This window comes from Oncorhynchus mykiss, chromosome 17 (assembly GCF_057628025.1).
Source record: "Oncorhynchus mykiss isolate SJ-2025 chromosome 17, ASM5762802v1, whole genome shotgun sequence".
Lineage (NCBI taxonomy): Eukaryota > Metazoa > Chordata > Actinopteri > Salmoniformes > Salmonidae > Oncorhynchus > Oncorhynchus mykiss.
Window position 1 is genome coordinate 17,775,810 of NC_143038.1, and position 11,549 is coordinate 17,787,358.

General features: G+C 49.5%; 1 pseudogene across 1 annotated transcript; it reads right to left on the reverse strand.

The window, feature by feature from the left end:
• LOC149975759 (histone H2A-like) lies at window positions 1-1,318 on the reverse strand (annotated as a pseudogene). The gene has a single exon (XR_016487791.1). The product of XR_016487791.1 is annotated as a histone H2A-like (transcript).
• Window positions 1,319-11,549: the final 10,231 nt, after the last annotated feature.

Here is an 11,549-nt window from a genome sequence, read left to right on the forward strand (position 1 = left end):
TTTGGGGGATTTTGGAGATCAGGTCATCGTTTATGCGCGCTCTCCGCGAATACGACGGGCCAGCTGGATGTCCTTGGGCATGATGGTCACCCTCTTGGCGTGGATGGCGCACAGGTTGGTGTCCTCGAACAGGCCGACCAGGTAAGCCTCGCTTGCCTCCTGCAGGGCCATCACTGCGGAACTCTGGAAGCGCAGGTCGGTCTTAAAGTCCTGGGCAATTTCTCGCACCAGGCGCTGGAAAGGCAGTTTGCGGATCAGCAGCTCAGTGGACTTCTGGTAACGACGGATCTCTCTAAGAGCCACGGTGCCGGGCCTGTAACGGTGAGGCTTCTTCACGCCGCCGGTGGCCGGGGCGCTCTTGCGCGCAGCCTTGGTGGCGAGCTGCTTCCTGGGTGCTTTGCCACCGGTGGATTTGCGAGCGGTTTGCTTGGTTCTGGCCATGGCGCTAGCTAGCTTCCTTCTTTCACAGTCGGAGTATAGCCTCAAAATGCCTATGTGAAGTTTATAAAGCCGGCAGCGGCGTCTGCTCATTGGTCACCATCTCCGCACCGCCCTGATTGGCCCGTTGCGGAGGCCTCCTCCGCCGCCCATTGGACGGGAGGCTCGGCCTCTCCGTGCCGCCCCAAAATGCAACCCCCACCCTCGCCGAGGCGCGCTTGGGTCTTTTGTTAGGGCCGCGAGCAACGTTACACTTGACGCGCAATAATGCTCTCATTCTAGCCTACTAGTTGTTATCCTTCATTTAGGCCTCATGTGGGCACTTGATACGGTGCCGTCTATATGTGTGTGTATCTAACACGCCAAATAATTGGCCAGGCATAGAAAGGACACTTTGCGCTTTTGTTGAGCTAGGTGGTTGGCTCTTAAAAGAGCCTTTGGGGGTTGAGTAGTCAAGTTGCAGCCGCACCAGCGATTTTACTTGGCTTTGACGGCCTTCTCAGTCTTCTTGGGGAGCAGCACTGCCTGGATGTTGGGCAGAACACCACCCTGCGCGATGGTCACGCCGCCAAGCAGTTTGTTCAGCTCCTCGTCGTTACGGACTGCCAGCTGCAGGTGACGGGGGATGATACGAGTCTTCTTGTTGTCACGGGCAGCGTTTCCGGCCAACTCCAGGATCTCAGCAGTCAGGTACTCGAGCACTGCGGCCAGGTACACTGGTGCGCCAGCGCCCACACGCTCGGCGTAGTTGCCTTTACGCAGCAGCCTGTGCACACGGCCCACGGGGAACTGGAGCCCGGCACGGGATGAACCACTGGTGCGCCTTCGCCCTGGCCTTGCCTCCGGTTTTGCCTCTTCCGCTCATATTGGTAGCTTCAGTATGTCACAGAAAGTCTGAATGAGCCGCTGGCCACCTCGAGAGTCTTACTTATACCTCGCCACAAAAGCCATCGATTGGCCACCGGACCGGTGTGGCCTTATCCAATTGGAGTGAGGGAGGGACAGACAGACAGGCAGTCAGCCCTAAGCCCGCCCCCACCCACCCGCCCGCAGGCAGGCAGGCAGCAGAGTGACGAGGGCTAGGCTACTCTGTTTCCCTCCGACTTTTGTTACTTTTTCACGTTGGCGGGAGCGCCAAAGTGACAACTCAAATCACTGAAACATGTATCAATCAATTCGAGAGTGGCTCATAATACAAATGGCTGCTGTCCAACCCACTATAGTATGTATGCTTATTATTATCAGGATCAATGTGACATGCCAATTCTAACACATCACAACAATGTTGACTGGTGAGGGTGCTGCACTCTTGAGTGACAAATGTAAAGCCATTTAGCCACTCCAAAATGTGGTGCGTAAAAGTCATTCATTTCATTTCTTTTGCACCACGGGTAGGTAGGTGGAATGGAATGACATGCGCTTTTATGGAAAGAGGTGGGTGGCTCTTAAAAGAGCCTTTTGTGGTAACAACATGTGTCGAGTAGAAAGAACACTGTTTGTAATAGGTTTACTTCTTCTTGGGGGCTGCCTTCTTGGCCTTGGCCGCCTTGGGCTTGGCGGCTTTGGGCTTCGCTGCCTTGGTAGCCTTCTTGGGGCTCTTGGCCGCTTTCTTGGCCGCTGCGGCGGGCTTCTTCACCTTCTTTGGGCTCTTGGCGGCCTTTTTGGGTGTAGCGGGCTTCTTGGCCTTCTTGGGGGACTTCTTTGCGGCCACGGCCTTCTTGGCTGCTACCTTCTTGGGCTTCTTGGCGGCGGCGGGCTTCTTGGCGGCCACCTTCTTAGCTTTGGGGGCTGCGGCTTTCTTGGCGGGCTTCTTTGCCTCGACGGCCTTCTTGTTGAGCTTGAAGGAGCCGGAAGCACCGGTGCCCTTAGTCTGGACCAGGGTGCCCTTGGTGACGAGGCTCTTGACGGCGATCTTGACACGGGAGTTGTTCTTCTCCACGTCGTAGCCGCCTGCCGCCAGAGACTTCTTGAGCGCGGCCAGGGACACGCCGCTCCTCTCCTTGGAGGCGGACACCGCCTTGACGATGAGCTCGCCTACGCTGGGTCCCGCTTTCTTGGGCTTGGCTGCTGCCTTCTTCTTGGGTGCCTTGGCCGGCGCGGCGGCGGCGGGTGCTGGTGCGACTTCTGCCATGTCTGTCGTTCGGTCCGGTAAACACACACACTTACAACACTACGGTAGTCTGTGAGGAGGAGTACTTTGCTGTAGACGCTGCTCTGCGCTATTGAAGCTCCACACCGTGCAGGGGGCTGGCCTTAAACGCGACATGAGAACCATGTAGACTCAAGCCACCCAGCTCGGCTTCTCCGGGCTGGCCAAATGCTCTTTCACTTGTGTTTTCTGGTCGCCAATATCGGGCCAAAAGTCACCGACGGAGCCGCGTTTTTGGCCCAAAAGCGAACGGCCCAGCGAGCAGACTTGTGTCCGTTCAGAATAAAGTCATGTGGGCTGCAGAAGCCCCGTGCATTTTGCTGCGACTCGCTCAAAACCTCACCGTTCGACTGTCGGGTGGAGCGGTGCGCACTGCTTTTCCTGTGCTATTTGTCTCCTAAATGGCCTAAAAGTGCATCCGATTGCGAGCACCATTGATTGTGGAGTGAGCCGAGATGTCTGGCAAGGGAATCAAATGGTTTGGCGTCCCCTGATGTGCTCCTTGGTGTTTTAAAGGAGAGCTCTTTTGGGGACCTTAAAACACATGCACTTGTGAGGCCTGGCTGAGACTAGTTTCACGTTGTATTCGTCATGTGTCCAGGAGGCAAACGAGAAATAATACACTGTCCAACGACATGCTTACTTGCACTTTGTGTGTGTGTGTGTGATGTTTTATTAGTATGAGTTTATTAGTTGGATTTGGAGCCTGTGTGTTTTCTTGTGCTAGGTAGTCTCTCTCTCTGTCTGTGTGTCTCTTTCAAAAGCGTGTCAGAGAGAGAGAGAGAGAGAGAGAGAGATAGGCTTGTGGCCTTCTCGCAGTCCTTCCTCGCTTGACTCCGCAGCGTGACTCACTCGTGCCGGTCTTTGTGTCTGTGGGTCTTGGTGTCTGGCTGTGCGGCCGGCGCTATGGAGGCTGGCGCCCCATGTGCTTGTCCGCCCTGATATAGGCCTAGAGAGAGAGATTTGGAGCCTCTTCTTCTCTCTCCTCCTCCCTCTTGTACAGGTGTGTGTAAGGGATGTGAAACGGCTAGTTTCAATCGGTGACGTCACTTGCTCTGAGACTGTTGTTGATGATGTGTGCAGAGGGTCCCTGGTTCGGCCTAAAGTTATACTGTTACACAGGCTCCAGTCATCGGAGCACGAGTGGAATCCCACTCACTGTGTTATACTGCCATGCACACATTCCTACCCTGTTCATGTCAGCATCATTTATTCCCTCTCCCCCCTTTTTGACATGTCCTCCACACACACACACACACACATATATGGATTTGCTTTTTTCACTGACAGGTTGGGTGGCTCTTAAAAGAGCCTTTGGGTTACTACAGCACTCCAAATGGGCTGTTTACTTGGAGCTGGTGTACTTGGTCACGGCCTTGGTGCCCTCGGACACTGCGTGCTTGGCCAGCTCTCCGGGGAGCAGCAGGCGCACTGCGGTCTGGATCTCCCTGGAGGTGATGGTGGAACGCTTGTTGTAGTGGGCCAGGCGAGACGACTCTCCGGCGATACGCTCGAAGATGTCGTTCACGAACGAGTTCATGATTCCCATGGCCTTGGAGGAGATGCCGGTATCGGGGTGGACCTGCTTCAGGACTTTGTACACGTAAATGGCGTAGCTCTCCTTCCTCGACTTTCGGCGTTTCTTGCCGCCTTTCCCTGCGGTCTTGGTGACGGCTTTCTTGGAGCCCTTCTTGGGCGCGGACTTTGCTGGCTCGGGCATGATGCTGATGTCTCGCTGCTTCTCACAAACGAATGAGGGGGTGGAGAGCCCTTTCCCTCTTATGAAGACGAAGCTAAGCTAATTCGCCGGCCGTGGACACACCCCTGCTTTCTCATAGGCGCCCCTGCCATTTGCCCAGTGGAGCTGAGCGCGCATAAGAGCCTTCCACTCAGAGGCTTGCTTCCCTAACAAAGACCATAGCCTATGCTCTGTCACTGGTGGGGAATGGTGTGTTTCCAAAAAAGTCCTACAATGGCCAAAAATAAGGCTCCCCTTTTTGGTACTTGGTGGGGATTTCCCAGCCGTGGTGCCTTTATTTCGGGTGTCTCGTAATACGACTGTACGCAAAGCCTGCACTGAACATAGCCTCCCTCCTGTCATGAACACTCCCTCCCTGTCCACTCAAGAGTGGCTCATGGTTTAATACGACTGTAGGCAAAGCCTGCACTGAACATAGCCTCCCTCCTGTCATGAACACTCCCTCCCTGTCCACTCAAGAGTGGCTCATGGTTTAATACGACTGTAGGCAAAGCCTGCACTGAACATAGCCTCCTGTCACGAATACTCCCTCCCTGTCCACTCAAGAGTGGCTCATGGTTTCCTACGATAATGGATTTGACCCTTTTGAAGCGGATGTGGGTGGCTCTTAAAAGAGCCTTTGGGTTCAAGTCGGGATGTTGACGTTCCGAGAAGAGTGCGTTTAACCGCCGAAACCGTACAGGGTGCGTCCCTGGCGTTTCAGAGCGTAGACCACGTCCATGGCCGTAACGGTCTTCCTCTTGGCGTGCTCGGTGTAGGTGACGGCGTCACGGATCACGTTCTCAAGGAACACCTTCAGGACACCGCGGGTCTCCTCGTAGATCAGCCCGGAGATACGCTTCACGCCGCCACGGCGAGCCAGACGGCGAATGGCGGGCTTGGTGATTCCCTGGATGTTATCGCGGAGAACCTTACGGTGACGCTTAGCGCCTCCTTTTCCGAGTCCCTTGCCGCCTTTACCTCTTCCAGACATCGTGTGTTCGCTAGCTGAGTTCAAGTGAATTAATGACGTAATTTTCGGTGCTCGGGTGCTCTTATTATCTGCGTTTGGTGGACCTGATTGAAGCCAGTGGCACAGAAAGCGCGCGCTTTTGCCTGGCCTCTGCTGCAAAGGGGAGGGCAGGGCGTTCGTTGTAGGGAACAATGGAGGAAGAAGAAATCAAAGCTACTTACTTACATGCGCGGGAAACACACTCAAATACTGAGCTATGTTGAACACAAGGCCCAACTGTGATGTCCCACTCTTCACATTGATTGGTGTTGTTCTACTTGTTGTTGTTGTTGCACCTGATTCAACTCTTTCAATCAGCTGTGCCTCTCCAGGGCTACCACAAAAAATGGCTACTCTACCCCTGCCTGGAGTTGGGAAACACTGAACTAGTAGGATTCAACCCACTGCAGTTGCCAGTCACACCTAATAGAGATAGGCGTTAAAACCTCAAATAGTGTCACAAGTACAAAGGAGAAACAAAGTGCAACATACGGGAAACAAATACACAAGGAATGCCACAAACCCTATAAGGGGTCCGTAATGTCACCTCAGCAGTCATGTAGCTCTTGAAGGCCATGTAATAACGTCATTCTTCTTTTTCTTCCCTAGACAGGATCCAGGTGGCCATGGGAAGGGTGGTGATACCTCTGCAAGCTGAAACGCAGTAAAACATTCCTCAGACACCCACCCAACACACACACAATAAAGGGATCATTTTCCTATGCGTACAGAGGTGATAGGGATGTGCAAATATTGTATGGTACTTTTTTCAAAAAACAATAACATAGCCTTATATTACGGAAATAGTGGTATGAGGTGGATCCTTTATAGGCCAGAGAGCCTCAGCTGTTGCATTGAATGATCTCAACAGGTCATTTCAAAGGGGACAAATGAGGCCCAAGGGCACATACTGGCGATTGACCAATCGGTGCAGTTGATTCACATCTCAGATGTGACTAGGTATCATCTTACAACTTATTGTTGCCATAATTGTCTCTTACGTGCACTTAGTGGCTGCCGGCCCTCGGTTTAGTACATCGAGCAACAGAGGTTGCCTTTTAGGAGAATGACTGACAAGCGTTCAACTAGCTGGGATGCAGCTAGTGTCATCAAAGCACTTTGTCATAGCAAGTTAGAAGAAATAGGTTAAGGTTACGAAAAGGCTTAGGCTTACCCCAAATGTCACGTCCGTTCGTAGCTGTACTCCGTGTAGGCACAACAAGTCATCACACAGAGAGCACACTTGAAGCACAACTGCACTGCCTGGAAGGCCGCAACGGACTGAATTGGAATCCCTCAAACAGCACGCTAACTACATTCCGCTTTATGATGTCACAGTCAGCCCCTCGGAACACTGGTCCTCAACAATCTCAAACACCTTGGATACCCAAGCCAAACATTCTCGAATCACTCACATTCACAAATCAACCAGGGCGAAGAAGGCTGCCAGGAATTGAATGCTGAAAAGCTAACCTCCTTCACAGAGCAACATCATAGGACTGGGAGTTTGTGTTCAACAGCTTGCGTTCCCCTATTATCAAGGGCTTAGTTCCTCTATAGGCTACAGTGCAGATACTTCACATGCAGAGTACAACAACAAATAACAGAGGGCCTGTTACCACACCCTATAGGCTAGGAGTTGAACTTGGACCACAATGACATTGGTAGTAATTAGCCTGCAGCATAAATGACAGCTCCCTAACGGGGACATAAAGTGGAAATGGAAGTGCGACACATAGAGGAAAAGTCCTAATCCTAATCAAATAGACACATTTTTTTAAATTTGTATTTTTATTTATTTCACCAGGTAGGCAAGTTGAGAACAAGTTCTCATTTACAATTGCGACCTGGCCAAGATTAAGCAAAGCAGTTCGACACATACAACGACACAGACTTACACATGGAGTAAAACAAACATACAGTCAATAATACAGTATAAACAAGTCTATATACGATGTGAGCAAATGAGGTGAGATAAGGGAGGTAAAGGCAAAAAAAGCCCATGGTGGCAAAGTAAATACAATATAGCAAGTAAAACACTGGAATGGTACATTTGCAATGGAAGACATGTGCAAAGTAGAAATAAAAATAATGGGGTGCAAAGGAGCAAAATAAATAAATTCATTAAAGGACAACAGAATTTAATGGAAATTTGCCTGCACTTCATACAAATTCCGCACGATGGCGCCATTGTACTAATTTTCAATCGAATTAATTGTTGGAAAATCCATCTGTCTGACCCCAAGTTTTCCAGTCTTCACCCGGATGCAGTTCAAGGAGAGATCAGATTGCATTGTTTTTGAAGTGAGGACCTATTGAAGAGACATCGCCCTGTAATCGTTTTGATAGATTATAAACGTTTACTAATACCTAAAGTTGGATTACAAAAGGATTTCGAAGTGTTTTGTGAAAGTTTATCGTCGACTTTTTTAATTTTAAAAAATTACGCAGCGTTTAAAAACGATGAATTTTTCTGAATGACACTACTTCAATACAAAGCTATTTTGGGTATATATGGACCGATTTAAACGAAAAAAAGACCCAATAGTGATGTTTATGGGGCATATAGGAGTGCCAAGAAAGAAGCTCGTCTAAGGTAATGAATGTTTTATATTTTATTTCTGCGTTTTGGGTAGCGCCGTCTATCGCAAAATCTGTTGTTTACGTGTCGAGCTGGCATTTTGGGGGGTGCATGCTATCAGATAATAGCTTCTGATGCTTTCGCCGAAAAGCATTTTAAAAATCTGACTTGCTGGCTAGGTTCACAACGAGTGTAGCTTTAATTTAATACCCTGCTTGTGAATTTTGATCAAGGTTTGAGTTTTAACGAGTACATTTAGCATTTAGCGTAGCGCATTTGCATTTCCAGGTGCCTACTTGGGACATGTGCGTCTCAAGTAGATTCAAGAAGTTAAATACAGTAGGGAAAGAGGTAGTTGTTTGGCCTAAATTATAGGTGGGCTATGTACAGGTGCAGTAATCTGTGAGCTGCTCTGACAGTTGGTGCTTAAAGCTAGTGAGGGAGATAAGTGTTTCCAGTTTCAGAGATTTTTGTAGTTCGTTCCAGTCATTGGCAGCAGAGAACTGGAAGGAGAGGCGGCCAAAGAAAGAATTGGTTTTGGGGGTGACTAGAGAGATATACATACACCTGTTTAGCAGATGTCGGGAAATGCTTGTGTTACTAGCTCCAACAGCACAGTAAGATCTAACCATGTTCCAACATTCCACACAATACACCCAAATGCAATTGGAATACATCAATATATGGACGAGCAATGTCAGACCGTCCGTAGACTAACATACCTTACAATACAATACTTTATATATCCACATGACATGAGCTATGCAAACCACCTCCACGTTAGGAATGTGCCCAGTGATATCTAACAAAAACACACACCTCCGTGGAACCCACATGGCAAGACAGGAAGGAAGACATGCAGGAGTGCTCATGAAGAAGACCGGAATCATCTCCAATCAAGTGAACAATGTCAAAGGAATAGGGCAAGTCATATAGATAGGGAGGCATTTCACCGCCACCCGCTGGACCACAAGTCATTTTGCCAACACTGGCTCATCATTCAAAGCCACATAGGGAGGGATCTTAACACCACCTGCTGGATCAGAAGTGCCACTCACAATGGCCACACAGACCATTTCTCCCTCAACCTGATGCAATTGTCACAACAAGTATGTGCTCAAAATCAAACATTAACTACAACAGATCATCAAATAGGCAAACACATGCTCATGTAGAGTACCTCAAATTATACAGTTACTTTGTCACCAAAGCTAATCTGTCATTCATCTACAAATACATGCTCTTCTAAAGCCACAATGCAATGTTCACATGGTACATTTCATTTCTTACAATCTATGTCACTATTACTTCATTTGACTGCTCTTAAATCATATTCACTTAACCCTTTTCTTCACCTGCTGATTTTCTGCTGCTTTTGTCTCTTGCAGATTTGGACGTCATGTGAATCTATGTTTCTCAAGTATCAAAAGAGAGTAAGTTACATTGACCTACTTTATGAAAAACGGAATGGTACTTTTCTCTCTAGCCTAGTGCACTCTTTATCTGTAAGCTCCCCTACTGGTGTAGGTAGCTAAAAAAAAAAAAAGGTACAGATGCCAGTACCCCATGTAGCCTATAGAACTTGATCTCGACGACCACATTTTACACCAATGCACCCCGACAATCGGTTGGTGGTCGGGAATCAAGTGGATGATTCTGGGACCAATTACAGGATGAGGGGTGTACTGAACTGTGCCTATAGCATGTCAAAAATCCCTCCAACGGGAAATAGGCCTTGGCAAATGGCCAGGGGCGCTGTCTTTTTCAGCACCACGGAGCTCCGCTATTACCTGTCTCATGAGTGAAGATGCAACAGCAGACAATTCCTGCTCTTTTGTCCTGAGATGACACACTTTAGCCGTGTCATTGCTGCATTTAACTGGCAGCCTGTATTTAGGGCCTTTACTTTGTCGTATCATTTGGTCAAGGGGTTTCGATTCCTCAGCAAATCTTCTTGGAAAAATGAACTAAATCCCACATCAGAAGTCGACTTCAAATCACGCCAAAGACACACGACTCTACTCTACTTTTTTTCGACCACCTTTCACTTGCGCCGGACAGAGATATATCATTTTACTTTCAATAGCTTAGTCAGTCGCATGAATTATGGGGTGCACACAGCTAACGTTGTAATGATCGGATCAAAACATGGATTTTTGGGGCCATCGAGGAATGTCACATGGGCCAGAAATCATTGAATGGCCATTTTCACAAAGGAATAGACAGACTCTAGCATGTTACATTCCAAGAGCAATTGGAATCGAAAAAACACAACGTGCCCCACTTGGGGACCCGAGGACCGAGTTTGGGAAACGCTGGCCTGAAGATCAAATACCAATAGGGAGCCACTATGACGTGCTCACACGCTGACAGTACCAGCGTTTAACCACTAGATGGCCTCCGTGCTCCACGGTAAACTTTTCCCATCTCATCAGCGGCACTTTCAAAGTCAGTTGTTCTTAGCTACATAGTGACCATTTTTGACACTTTTTGCCCTATATCATTACTATCACTCATTACTGCTAGTGTATTTTTCCCCCTCTTCTACTCTAGGCATACATCTAATCACATATAGAGAGCGTTATTGAAACGACTCAAGTCAGTTAAGAACCAACTCTTATTTACAATCACGGCCGGTGGTGATACAGCCTGGAATCGAACCACGGTCTGTAGTGACTCGAGAACAGGGAACATACACGGTGGGAAAGGGGCGTGTACAAATGGAACAATTGTGCCTTTTTGACTGAAATATGGAGGTGGCTCTTAAAAGAGCCTTTGGGGGATTTTGGAGATCAGGTCATCGTTTATGCGCGCTCTCCGCGAATACGACGGGCCAGCTGGATGTCCTTGGGCATGATGGTCACCCTCTTGGCGTGGATGGCGCACAGGTTGGTGTCCTCGAACAGGCCGACCAGGTAAGCCTCGCTTGCCTCCTGCAGGGCCATCACTGCGGAACTCTGGAAGCGCAGGTCGGTCTTAAAGTCCTGGGCAATTTCTCGCACCAGGCGCTGGAAAGGCAGTTTGCGGATCAGCAGCTCAGTGGACTTCTGGTAACGACGGATCTCTCTAAGAGCCACGGTGCCGGGCCTGTAACGGTGAGGCTTCTTCACGCCGCCGGTGGCCGGGGCGCTCTTGCGCGCAGCCTTGGTGGCGAGCTGCTTCCTGGGTGCTTTGCCACCGGTGGATTTGCGAGCGGTTTGCTTGGTTCTGGCCATGGCGCTAGCTAGCTTCCTTCTTTCACAGTCGGAGTATAGCCTCAAAATGCCTATGTGAAGTTTATAAAGCCGGCAGCGGCGTCTGCTCATTGGTCACCATCTCCGCACCGCCCTGATTGGCCCGTTGCGGAGGCCTCCTCCGCCGCCCATTGGACGGGAGGCTCGGCCTCTCCGTGCCGCCCCAAAATGCAACCCCCACCCTCGCCGAGGCGCGCTTGGGTCTTTTGTTAGGGCCGCGAGCAACGTTACACTTGACGCGCAATAATGCTCTCATTCTAGCCTACTAGTTGTTATCCTTCATTTAGGCCTCATGTGGGCACTTGATACGGTGCCGTCTATATGTGTGTGTATCTAACACGCCAAATAATTGGCCAGGCATAGAAAGGACACTTTGCGCTTTTGTTGAGCTAGGTGGT